Here is a 14,605-nt window from a genome sequence, read left to right on the forward strand (position 1 = left end):
CCAGGCCCTTCATACACATCTTTGACACAGGGAGGAGGCTGTCTCCGGACTAAGAAGCCAGAAGTGGACTTACTAGGATCCGGTCGATATATATCGCCATCCTGCCAACTTTCTTAATTAAAGTACATTAGGAAGTAGGATCTATTTTCCATTAAAACATGTCAAAATTACTTTATATCCAGGGAATGTCTTAAAAATTTGACTCTGATCTACTGGTAAAGTTCTGACTTTGTGGAAGAATTAGTCATTGTGCAAAAAATACGTTTTTCATTAAAGGCATAGATTATTTTAACTCTATGATGCTGGAACAATTTTCGGCATCTTAATTCACTCAAAAATATTTGGAGCCTTGAGTTACCTGCCACTACACAGATACTGAACACCAGCCACTGTTAGCACATGATGCTTGAGCAATAAGGTTGGTACAGTACTAATAGCTCCATTTTTATTATTGGTAGGCTTTGCCAATATTAACGATGAAATATCTGTTGATCCGAGCCATAAAGGCAAATAAAACATAAAAAATTCTAATAGCTTTTCTATACAGCAAAAGTAGGAGAGAGGAATTTATTTTATGTATCAGCACTACAATTTTGGCTGCTCATGACTTTCTTGACCTTAAAGAGGACCCATCAACTTCTCAGAAACTTTCTAGTAAAAGACGACAAAGTATAAATCCCTTGCAAATATGTAGAATTATGAAAATTAAAACATTTCCTCACCAATTTAATGGTGAAAGTCTGGGCCCTTTAAGAGGAGACTGAAGTTAGCTCAAATTGGGATCTCCACTGTCTTACTATTTAACAGTGTGAGATTTCCTGCTTCTGAGCTGGTAGATACAATTGTATGGGGGTGAAACCTTGTAAATACAGGAGTTTCTTACTTCTGCTGAATGTAGTTATGTGCGGCAGTGTAAGATGGATCTCTGTATAATATGGAGCAGAAACAGGAGGATAGAAGCAGCAATACAGGCAAATCCTACAGTCTGCTCTGACTGGTTTGGCTGTTGCTGGCTGGCTCTCTACAGCAGGTAATAGGAGATTCTGATCAACCCTTTACAGGCAGCCGTGTCCTCCTCTTTGCAGATTAAGCCTTTCGAAACAGTTATGTTCCCCTCCTGCAGATTGACTCTTTAGAGGCAACGGTATACCCTTCCTTTATCTTTCCTCCAGTCAGAATCCCCAAAGTCCTTAGAAGTGTTTTTCACTTTTTAAAAAATGTACCCCAACAAATCATAGTAGTAGAAAAACAAATATAGTTGTCAGCCCCACACCCCACCACTGCTATGTCAGCTGTGGCACTGACATCACGACTACAACACAAATCACCACTGCAGTCAATTACCAAGTTTGCTGGCTCATGCCATAAACAACAGAGCCTCTGAACTCAGTGACTGGCTGCAGCGGTGAGGATTGCTGTAATCTTGACATCACAGCACAGGAAGTACACTGTAGCAGTGGTGGGAGACCCTCTGGACTGAGGGACTGTGATTACTCTCTCAGTTTGTTTGTTTTTTCCAAATACTACAGCGGGGAAAATAAGTATTTGATACACTGACAATTTTGCAAGTTTTCCCACCAGCAAAGAATGGAGCGGTCTGTAATTTTTTCTGTCCATACACTCAGGGCCGTATTTAGAGTTTCTGCTGCCCTAGGCACTTTTAGAGCAAACCCCCCCCCCCATCGGTGAGTATGACACTATTGGCGGGGACTTTGGCAAGAATCGCTGATGTGAAAGTCGCCTTTTGCAGCAGATGGGGCAGTTTTTCTGCATCTGCCACGTAACGGATCACTTACGGCAACACTGCGTTCAGCCTCATTCATTCCCTATGGTATCTGCGGCACTTGCCATGATCTGGCAAATGTGGTACCATACCTCCCAACTTTTGAAGAAGGGAAGGAGGCACAAAGTGTGCGGTGCGCGTAGCGCGCCGCAGCAAATTTTAGGCCACGCCTCTGACCACACCCATTTCACAACTAGTCACACCCATATCCACGTCCCAACCACAGCCATATTAGCACTGCTGATCACAATGTTTTATATACAATAATTATAAACGAAAAAATATGGCCACACAGTGCTCCATACTGTATAATGGCCACACATGATGCTCCATACTGTATAATGATCCCACATGATGCTCCATACTGTATAACGGCCACACATGATGCTCCATACTGTATAATGACCGCACATGATGCTCCATACTGTATAATGGCCACACATGATGCTCCATACTGTATAATGACCACACATGATGCTCAATACTGTATAACGGCCACACATGATGCTCCATACTGTATAATGATCCCACATGATGCTCAATACTGTATAACGGCCACACATGATGCTCCATACTGTATAATGACCGCACATGATGCTCCATACTGTATAACGGCCACACACAGTTCTCCATACTGTATAACGGCCACACATGATGCTCCATACTGTATAATTGCCATGGGCCACACATGATGCTCCATACTGTATAACGGCCACACATGATGCTCAATACTGTATAATGGCCACACACAGTTCTCCATGATACTGTATAATGACCCCCCCTCCTGTATGCATGGCTCACACTCCCCCCCGTATGCATGGCTCATATTCACACACCCCCCTGTATGCATGGCTCATATTCACACACCCCCCTGTATGCATGGCTCATATTCACCCCCCCCCCTGTATGCATGGCTCATATTCACCCCCCCCCCCTGTATGTATGGCTCATATTCACCCCCCCCTGTATGCATGGCTCATATTCACCCCCCCCCCCTGTATGTATGGCTCATATTCACCCCCCCTGTATGCATGGCTCATATTACACCCCCCCCCTGTATGCATGGCTCATTCACCCCCCCCCCCCCTGTATGCATGGCTCATATTCACCCCCCCCTGTATGCATGGCTCATATTCACCCCCCCCCTGTATGCATGGCTCATATTCACCCCCCCCCTGTATGTATGGCTCATATTCACCCCCCCCTGTATGCATGGCTCATATTCACCCCCCCCCCCCTGTATGTATGGCTCATATTCACCCCCCCCCCCCTGTATGTATGGCTCATATTCACCCCCCCCCCCTGTATGCATGGCTCATATTACACAGGAATGCAGGACTTGGATGGCGTGTGGGGAGTTTGCCAGTTAGCCAGACCGGGACCGCTCGGTTCTGCTACATCTGCGCAGCACTCACCTTCAGGTGCCCGTTGAAGTCGTGCGGGTCCCGGTCCGGCTGACTGTCATGCGATTCCTCCAGCGTCAGCATCGGGGCAGAGGAGCGGCTGAACTCGTCCATGAAGATGCGAGCGTCAGCCTCCTCCTTCTCTAGCCCCATGCCTCCTCCGAGCTGCAGCGCGAGAAGACACTTCCTGGATGGTGCAGCTGCTCTCCACGCCCCCCCCTCCCTGCTATCCGCCCGGTGTGAGTTGTGACTTGTGAGTATTGTCTTCCGGGAGGGCAGGTGGGACTCGGAGGAGGGGGGCGGGGGGAGCGGGAGGGGGGAGCGGGGGGGGGGCGGGGCGGTCATTCGCTTGTGACCTGGAGCTAAAAAAAAAAAAAACCTTGCTCAGGTGCCGCCCCCCGCAATGTCGCCGCCCTAGGCACGTGCCCTCGAGTGCCTAGTGGCAAATACGGCCCTGCCTGTGAGAGACAGTATCTAAGAATAAAAAACATAATCACATTGTATGATTTTTACATAATTAATTTGCATTTTATTGCATGATACAATAGAAAAACAGAACTTTTAATATTTGGTACAGAAACCTTTGTTTGCAATTACAGAGGTCAGACGTTTCCTGTAGTTCTTGACGTTAATTGCCCTGGCTGTGTGTTTCATGCCATTGTCATGCTGGAAGACCCAGACATAACCCATCTTCAATGCTCTTACTCAGGGAAGGAGGTTGGCCAAAATCTCGTGATACATGACCCCATTCATCCTCTCTTCAGTACAGTGCAGTCGTCTTGTCCCCTTTGCAGAAAAGCACACTCAAAATACGATGTTTCCCCCACTATGCTTCACGGTTGTGATGTTGTTCTTGGGGTTGTACTCATCCTTTTTCTTCCTACAAACCCGGCGAGTGGAGTTGATGCCAGAAAGTTCTATTTTGGTCTCATCTGACCACATGACCTTCTCCATGCCTTGCCTCCTCCGGATCATTCAGATGGTCATTGGCGAGCTTCAAACAGGCCTGGACATGTGCTGCTGTGAGCAGGGGGACTAGTGGGATTTTAATCCATGATGGCGTAGTATGTTACTAATGGCAATGTTTGAGACTGTGGTTCCAGCTCTCTTCAGGTCATTGACCATGTCCTCCCATGTAGTTCTGGGCTGATTCCTGACCTTTCTCAGAATCAGCCTTACCCCACAAGGCGAGATCTTGCATGGAGCCAGACCAAGGAAGATTGACAGTCATCTTGTGTTTCTTCCATTTTCTAATAATTGTGCCAACAGAACAGTTGTTGCCTTCTCACCGTTCTACTTGCCTATTGTCCTGTAGCCCATTCCAGCTTTGTACAGGTCTACAGTTTTGTCCCTGGTGTCCTTAGACAGCTCTTTGGTCTTGGCCATGGTGGAGAGGTTGGAATGTGATTGAGTGTATGCAGGGCCGTATTTGCCACTAGGCACTCGAGGGCACGTGCCTAGGGCGGCGACATTGCGGGGGCGGCACCTGAGCAAGGTTGTTTTTTTTTTTTTTTTTTAGCCCCAGGTCACAAGCGAATGACCGCCCCGCCCCCCGCCCCCTCCCCGCTCCCCCCGCCCGCCTCCCCCGCCCCCCTCCCCCGCCCCCCTCCTCCGAGTCCCACCTGCCCTCCCGGAAGACAATACTCACAAGTCACAACTCACAGGGAGGGGGGGGCGTGGAGAGCAGCTGCACCATCCAGGAAGTGTCTTCTCGCGCTGCAGCTCGGAGGAGGCATGGGGCTAGAGAAGGAGGAGGCTGACGCTCGCATCTTCATGGACGAGTTCAGCCGCTCCTCTGCCCCGATGCTGACGCTGGAGGAATCGCATGACAGTCAGCCGGACCGGGACCCGCACGACTTCAACGGGCACCTGAAGGTGAGTGCTGCGCAGATGTAGCAGAACCGAGCGGTCCCGGTCTGGCTAACTGGCAAACTCCCCACACGCCATCCAAGTCCTGCATTCCTGTGTAATATGAGCCATGCATACAGGGGGGGGGGTGAATATGAGCCATACATACAGGGGGGGGGGGGTGAATATGAGCCATACATACAGGGGGGGGGTGAATATGAGCCATGCATACAGGGGGGGGTGAATATGAGCCATACATACAGGGGGGGGTGAATATGAGCCATGCATACAGGGGGGGGGTGAATATGAGCCATGCATACAGGGGGGGGTGAATATGAGCCATGCATACAGGGGGGGGGGGGGTGAATGAGCCATGCATACAGGGGGGGGGGGTGTAATATGAGCCATGCATACAGGGGGGGGTGAATATGAGCCATACATACAGGGGGGGGGGTGAATATGAGCCATGCATACAGGGGGGGGTGAATATGAGCCATACATACAGGGGGGGGGGGGTGAATATGAGCCATGCATACAGGGGGGGGTGAATATGAGCCATACATACAGGGGGGGGGGTGAATATGAGCCATGCATACAGGGGGGGGGGTGAATATGAGCCATGCATACAGGGGGGGGGGTGAATATGAGCCATACATACAGGGGGGGGTGAATATGAGCCATACATACAGGGGGGGGGGGGTGAATATGAGCCATACATACAGGGGGGGGGGGTGAATGAGCCATGCATACAGGGGGGGGTGAATATGACCCCTGCATACAGGGGGGGGGTGAATGAGCCATGCATACAGGGGGGGGGGGTGTAATATGAGCCATGCATACAGGGGGGGGGGTGAATATGAGCCATACATACAGGGGGGGGGGGTGAATGAGCCATGCATACAGGGGGGGTGAATATGAGCCATGCATACGGGGGGGGGGGTGAATGAGCCATGCATACAGGGGGGGGGGGTGAATGAGCCATGCATACAGGGGGGGGGGGGGTGAATGAGCCATGCATACAGGGGGGGGGGGTGAATGAGCCATGCATACAGGGGGGGGGGGTGAATGAGCCATGCATACAGGGGGGGGGGTGAATGAGCCATGCATACAGGGGGGGGGGTGAATATGAGCCATACATACGGGGGGGGGGGTGAATGAGCCATGCATACAGGGGGGGGGGGTGAATGAGCCATGCATACAGGGGGGGGTGAATATGAGCCATGCATACAGGGGGGGGTGAATGAGCCATGCATACAGGAGGGGGGGTGAATATGAGCCATGCATACAGGAGGGGGGGGTGAATATGAGCCATGCATACAGGGGGGGGGGGGTGAATATGAGCCATGCATACAGGGGTGTGTGTGAATATGAGCCATGCATACAGGGGGGGGTGTGAATATGAGCCATGCATACGGGGGGGGAGTGTGAGCCATGCATACAGGAGGGGGGGTCATTATACAGTATCATGGAGAACTGTGTGTGGCCATTATACAGTATTGAGCATCATGTGTGGCCGTTATACAGTATGGAGCATCATGTGTGGCCCATGGCAATTATACAGTATGGAGCATCATGTGTGGCCGTTATACAGTATGGAGAACTGTGTGTGGCCGTTATACAGTATGGAGCATCATGTGCGGTCATTATACAGTATGGAGCATCATGTGTGGCCGTTATACAGTATTGAGCATCATGTGGGATCATTATACAGTATGGAGCATCATGTGTGGCCGTTATACAGTATTGAGCATCATGTGTGGTCATTATACAGTATGGAGCATCATGTGTGGCCATTATACAGTATGGAGCATCATGTGCGGTCATTATACAGTATGGAGCATCATGTGTGGCCGTTATACAGTATGGAGCATCATGTGGGATCATTATACAGTATGGAGCATCATGTGTGGCCATTATACAGTATGGAGCACTGTGTGGCCATATTTTTTCGTTTATAATTATTGTATATAAAACATTGTGATCAGCAGTGCTAATATGGCTGTGGTTGGGACGTGGATATGGGTGTGACTAGTTGTGAAATGGGTGTGGTCAGAGGCGTGGCCTAAAATTTGCTGCGGCGCGCTACGCGCACCGCACACTTTGTGCCTCCTTCCCTTCTTCAAAAGTTGGGAGGTATGGTACCACATTTGCCAGATCATGGCAAGTGCCGCAGATACCATAGGGAATGAATGAGGCTGAACGCAGTGTTGCCGTAAGTGATCCGTTACGTGGCAGATGCAGAAAAACTGCCCCATCTGCTGCAAAAGGCGACTTTCACATCAGCGATTCTTGCCAAAGTCCCTGCCAATAGTGTCATACTCACCGATGGGGGGGGGGGGGGGGCGCGGCTCTAAAAGTGCCTAGGGCAGCAGAAACTCTAAATACGGCCCTGCTCACAGGTGAAGTGTACCGAATTACCGATGATAAAAAATTACAGAACTCTCCACTCTTTGTAGGTGGGAAAACTTGCAAAATTGGCAGTGTATCAAATACTTATTTTCCCCACTGTATCTGATCAGTTGGGGGTACATGTCTCTAAAAGTGGAAAACTCCTTTAATACTCAGCACAGTCCAGTCATCCTGTGGATACATCTACATTTTACACTATTAGTTTAAAAAAAAAGTTGTGCAAATTAGGTGGAACGTAAAACTCCGGGTAAATTCTGAAAAGTTGAATACCAAGGTCACGCAAATAAATCCTGGTTATAGAGCATGGAACATGAAACATCTGTCACCTCTGAGCTCCAGCTCCCTCCCCATAAGTGCTACTACTTTTGTCATTTTTAACAAAAATGGAATATAGACAAGTTTTTAAGATTAGACGAGTGCCCTCTACTCCTTACACAAAATTCTCATGTTTTATTATTATTGTTATTATTATTATATTCACCCTGCACCCCTGAGCATTTGTTTTTGGTTTCAAATCCACCACCAAGTTCCAGAAATATTGGCCTTTTTGTTTTGTGCTATTTTTTATGTTTTTTTTCCAAGGGGGCATTTCTCATAGGGTAATAATGCAGAGCAGCCTAAAGACACGCCGGTGAACAACATCCCCTTGTAAAGACCATAAAAACTGGCAATAAATAAAAATGTCCATATCTATGGAACTAAATGACTGATTAACAAATAAACAAACAAGGAAAAAGTAGAATACAATACTCTGGGGAACATTGAAAATAAAATAAGAGTAAAAATTATAATACCAAAGTGATAATATGTGGCCAATTCACACAGCAGGACCGGGACGCCAAGTCTTCCTCTGTACTGTGCAGAAATAAGGCGAATGTTCTCACTAGAAGTTTTTTGATACGTACATTTGATCTGAAGCACATACATATTCAATGGGTGGATGGCCTGTCTATAATTTATATGTAAATATAGAAGTTATTGAGAACGTTATTCTGCACCGCCAGTAAAAACAGAGCATTGTCTCCTTACGACACTTGGGCACTCTCCACAGGGAGAGATCTTACCCCTTAGACCCATGTCAGAGGCCTCTCATACAGCCAAATCAGCCCCTTGCTTAGCACTGAGGAGGAGCAAATACCCCCGAACATGGTCTAATTTTTATCCTAAGCCATGTGGCAAGGTTTGTTATAGGGTCAATTTTGACTTTTAGGATTGGTACCTCAAATAAGTAGCACTAGGTACAAGGCCTCAAGACAATTTGCCTACATAACTAAGAAACAGCTAGTGCGCCGCTGGAAAAGATGACGGCTCATAGGTAGAAGCATAGTTACTTTATCAGGATCAAACAGGCGCCCTCATCAGGCTGTATAATATCTGGTCTGATGAAGGCAACCACTGAGCGCAGAAACGGGTAACCTCAATAAAAAAAAAAAAACAGTTCTTCTACCATTGAGTACGGTAAGTAGCACTCCGTGGTTTCTTGTTTTTTTTCTACTCCCCCCCCCCCCCCCATCAAGAGGAAAATGCCCCTGTAAATCAGTATTTTTCCCCCTCCATGAATGCTATAAAAAATAAATCACTTCTATATGCCTTGATATAAAGTCAGCGTACATGGTGGTACAGTGTGGATCCACCGATTTCTAAAGGTGCCCTATAAGAGAAAATGGACTGTTGTTTTTGCAGTGTTGTCAATGCCACCCTTCTTGGGAGAGCGACGCGACATTGTTGTGACACTTCCCAGCTGCAGCCAATCAGCTGCAGCTCATCACTATTCCGTCAGAACGGAAGAAATAGTGAAGACTGCAGGTGACCAGCGGACGCCCATTGGCTGCGGTCGGAGCTTTGGAAGCCACATTGGAGCTCTTCGTCAGGACAGGACACCACAGCTTGGAAGTGTGATTGCCTTTCCAACTTACCTCCGAGCAAAAGCCCAAATCCTTGTAACCATTGGCTTCCCTCTCCAGAAAAGACAGCTGCTAATGGCGGTCATTACATCTCCTACATAGAAAGAAAGTCCGCCTTCTTAGGGTAAGTTCACACAGGGCGTTTTTGCTGCGTTTTTTTCTGCAGCAAAAACGGATCATCTAGGCAGGAAATAAGCTGCGCCAAAAACACAGGTTTAGGTGCATTTTTTGCGGCGTTTTTTTGCCGTGTTTTTTGTGCTTTTTTTTTTTTTTTTTACTCTTGGTGCATGCCAATAAAGTTGAGCGCACACAGAGAAAAAAAAACAACTTCCTGTAGATAGAATGAATAGATTGATAGAATAGATAGAATTATTAGATTGATAGGATAGAATGGATGGATAGATAGAATGAATAGATACATTACCTGTATAGATGCGCCTTTTCTGGGCAGCTGCAGGCAGCTATTTTTAGGCTGGGGGGCCTATATCAATGGCCCCTTACCAGCCTGAGAATACCAGCCCCCAGCTGTGAGCTTTAGCAAGGCTGGTTGTCAAAAATGGGGGGGAGCCCATGCTGTTTGTTTAAATTATTTATTTAAATAATTAAAAAGGGTGAGGACCCCAATATTCTTAATAACTAGCCTTGCTGAAGCTGACAGCTGGAGGTTGCAGCCCCCAGCTGTGAGTTTTGTCTGGCTGGTTATCAAAATCAGGGAGGAACCTAAGCCAGATTTTTATTTTTTTTATTATTTATTTATAGCGCAAGAGCGGCAGATAAAAACGCCCATCCGCCGCTCCTGCTCTCACTGTAATTAGCGGCAGTAGGTGTCAGATGATGGGAGCAGTAGTCCCATCAGCTGACACCAGTGATCGGAGGTGAAGTTTATACCTCCGATCACAGCTAATCGCTCCTGCTGTCTTCTGACAGCGTGGGAACCGCAGCTCTCTGACCGGCAGGGATGATTTCCCCCCCTGATCAGAAGCGGTGTTTGCCACGCTGTCATGCATATGACTGCGTGGGAAACACTAATGTCGGGTAGGGGAGGTCCGCTGCTGGATGACAGGCTGCATGAACGCATCATACAGCCTGCCATCTAGGTGTAGCAGAGCCGGGTGTGATCATGTCACATCCGGCTCTCCTTGACTTCTGCAGCAGCTACGCTGCAAGAAAAGTCAACCTTGCGTATTTGACGCGTTTTTTCACCATCCATTCAAGTCAATGGGTGAAAAACGCTGAAAAAAACGCTGAAAGAAGTGACATGTCCTATGTAAAAAAAACGCTGCAAAGCACAAAATACTGATCACACAAAAACCCAATGTGTGCATGAGATTTCTGAAATCTCATAGGCTTTGTTGGTACTGTAAAAGCAGCTGAAAATTAGCATTAAAAAACGCAGCAAAAACGCCCTGTGTGATCTTACCCTTAAAAGCATGAATGGCACATCCATACGGAGAAGTTTTAGGAGAGGAACATTACAAGGCCGAGTTATTAGTCCGGAGAGCTGTAACGACAGGCGGTCACCCAGATCTTTTAGGGACAAAGTAAGGGCTCGTTCAGATAAAGACACGTAGAAACCGGACAGCACTCGGACCAATGTTACTCAATACGGCCGTTCGGATGACATTTTTTTTCAAGTTCAAGTAAAACAAGATGGCAGCACTCATTTCCATTCCGTATTGCCGATTTCAAGCGCGCAAAAAAAAATCTGATGCCGTGTATCTCTCTTCTGTGAAACATCCGACTGTTGCGGATACATTGAGTTATTTTTTTGAGCCTGGATGTAAAAACAGGGATGACACACGGATGTAAAATACGGACACACGGCTTAAATACAGAAGAAAATGGGACAATTCCAGAGCTCGTCTGACTCCGGCCTAAGGAATGTAATGGGGAATGGTCTCCTCAGACGGAGCTGTGACTAATCGTGACTGAGGGATCCGGCCTCGTATGAACACTCCGTTTAGTAATGTGCCGGCATCGATTTACATGTGACTTGTTAAATTGGAATTTCACATTTCTTCTCAGGAGGTTGAGCAACAGACTGCTTGATAACTAGATTAAAATACTTCACAGATCACCATTTCCTTGTTCCCCAACTAGGCCCTGCCCCTGACAGCATCCAAAAGCCAAATATACAGAATATTCCCAGCACATCTTCACACCTACTTGGGGAAGTGTTATATACATATAAAATCGTGATTTCATATAGCCTAAGGAACTTAATAAAACTAAATTGTAACAAAAAAAATTTATATAATATACCGGTATCTATATATATTATATATATATATATATATATATATATATATATATATATATATATATATATATATATATATATATATATATATATATATATATATAAATAATCAAAAAAGAAGGCAGCACAGCACTCCATTATTTCCAAAAGATGCAGGGTTTATTCAGACCCACATATCAGTGCCAGTGTTTTTGATACTATGAGAAGTGGACGACCGGTTTACAGGTTGCCTGGAGGCTTTGCACCCGTGGATAAGTAATACTGTTGTGCTGTTCCTTTTTTATGAAAATATATACATATATATATATATATATATATATATATATATACACACATATACACACAGTACAGACCAAAAGTTTGGACACACCTCATTTAAAGATTTTTCTGTATTTTCATGACTATGCAAATTGTAAATTCACACTGAAGGCATCAAAACTATGAATTAACACATGTGGAATTATATACTTAACAAAAATGTGTGAAACAACTGAAAATGTGTCTTATATTCTAGGTTCTTCAAAGTAGCCATCTTTTGCTTTGATGACTGCTTTGCATACTCTTGGCATTCTCTTGATGAGCTTCAAGAGGTAGTCACTGGGAATGGTTTTCACTTCACAGATGTGCCCTGTCAGGTTTAATAAGTGGGATTTCTTGCCTTATAAATGGGGTTGGAACATCAGTTGTGTTGTGCAGAAGTCTGGTGGATACACAGCTGATAGTCCTACTGAGTAGACTGTTAGAATGTGTATTATGGCAAGAAAAAAGCAGCTAAGTATAGAAAATCGAGTGGCCATCATTACTTTAATTCAGTCAGTCAGTCAGTCTGAAAAATTGGGAAAACTTTGAAAGTGTCCCCAAGTGCAGTTGCAAAAACCATCAAGCGCTACAAAGAAACTGGCTCACATGAGGACCGCCCCAGGAAAGGAAGACCAAGAGTCACCTCTGCTTCTGAGGATAGGTTTATCCAAGTCACCAGCCTCATAAATCGCTGGTTAACAGCAGCTCAGATTAGAGACCAGGTCAATGCCACACAGAGTTCTAGCAGCAGACACATCTCTACAACAACTGTTAAGAGGAGACTTTGTGCAGCAGACCTTCATGGTAAAATAGCTGCTAGGAAACCACTGCTAAGGACAGGCAACAAGCAGAAGAGACTTGTTTGGGCTAAAGAACACAAGCAATGGACATTAGACCAGTGGAAATCTGTGCTTTGGTCTGATGAGTCCAAATTTGAGATCTTTGGTTCCAACCACAGTGTCTTTGTGCGACGCATAAAAGGTGAACGGATGGAGTCTACATGCCTGGTTCCCACCATGAAGCATGGAGGAGGAGGTGTGATGGTGTGGGGGTGCTTTGCTGGTGACACTGTTTGGGATTTATTCAAAATTGAAGGCCTACTGTACCAGCATGGCTACCACAGCATCTTGCAGCGGCATGCTATTCTATCTGGTTTGCGTTTAGTTGGACCATCATTTATTTTTCAACAGGTCAATGACCCCAAACACACCTCCAGGCTGTGTAAGGGCTATTTGACCAAGAAGAAGAGTGATGGGGTGCTACGCCAGATGACCTGGCCTCCACAGTCACCAGATCTGAACCCAATCGAGATGGTTTGGGGTGAGCTGGACCACAGAGTGAAGGCAAAAGGGCCAACAAGTGCTAAGCATCTCTAGGAACTCCTTCAAGATTGTTGGAAGACCATTCCCGGTGGCTACCTCTTGAAGCTCATCAAGAAAATGCCAAGAGTGTGCAAAGCAGTCATCAAAGCAAAAGGTGGCTACTTTGAAGAACCTAGAATATAAGACATAATTTCAGTTGTTTCACACTTTTTTGTTAAGTATGTAATTCCACATGTGTTAATTCATAGTTTTGATGCCTTCAGTGTGAATTTACAATTTTCATAATCATGAAAATACAGAAAAATCTTTAAATGAGTAGGTGTGTCCAAACTTTTGGTCTGTACTGATTATATATATATATATACATACACACACACACACACACATACACACACATACATACATACAGCTACATTTCTTGGGAAGCAATGCTTGAACAAAATTTTAAAATAAATAATTTAGTATTTGGTGTCGCGTGTGCGTAACGATGCAAACTAATAAGATGAAAGAAATTAAATAATAAGTGGCAGAATTCCGTTTTTGTTTTTTTCTTTTTGGTCACTTCGCCCCCCCAAAAAATGGAGTAAGGAGAGAGCAAAAGCTAATTTTGACCCCAGAATCGTAACGATAACAATGTCAGTTTGTGCCACAAAAAACAAGATCTTATACAAGTCTATGGACCATAAAATAAAAAAGTTGCAACTCTTGGAAGATGAAGAGGAAAAAAAAAAATTTATATATATATATATATATATATATATATATATATATATATATATATATATATATATATATATATATATATATATATTATTTATCTCTCTCTCTATATATATATCGCACATGTATAGCTATGCACACATACATATATATGTGTGAGTATATGTAATCATAGGTATGTAGATATATTCTGTCTGTTATACACATGCGCACACATAGATATGCACAGATATACACTTATGTGTGCATAGACACTTAACATGTATTATATATCTACGTGTATATACACATATATATGTATACATACACCTAAAATATGGTGTGTGTGTGTGTGTGTGTGTGTGTGTGTGTGTGTGTGTGTGTGTGTGTGTGTGTATATATATGTATATACACACACACCGACACACACACACCGACACACACACACACGCGCGCAGAGTCAATGCATGCAAAGTGTCTATAAACATATTCATGTATATATATATATATATATATATATATATATATATATATATATATATATATATATATATATATATATATATATATATATCTATACATATACATACATGCACACACACGCATCGCATATTGCTGATAATGTCTGTAAAGCGCTGTGCAATTAGTGGCGCTATATAAGTGAGTGAAATAAATAG

The 14,605-nt window shown here is 45.0% G+C and overlaps 1 protein-coding gene across 6 annotated transcripts in view; it reads right to left on the reverse strand.

Annotated features, from left to right (window-relative positions):
* PRDM2 (PR/SET domain 2) overlaps positions 1-14,605 on the reverse strand; it is a 128,783-nt gene that overhangs the window by 46,248 nt on the left and 67,930 nt on the right. The window lies entirely within an intron of this gene.

This window comes from Ranitomeya variabilis, chromosome 4, assembly GCF_051348905.1.
Source record: "Ranitomeya variabilis isolate aRanVar5 chromosome 4, aRanVar5.hap1, whole genome shotgun sequence".
Taxonomy (NCBI): Eukaryota; Metazoa; Chordata; class Amphibia; order Anura; family Dendrobatidae; genus Ranitomeya; species Ranitomeya variabilis.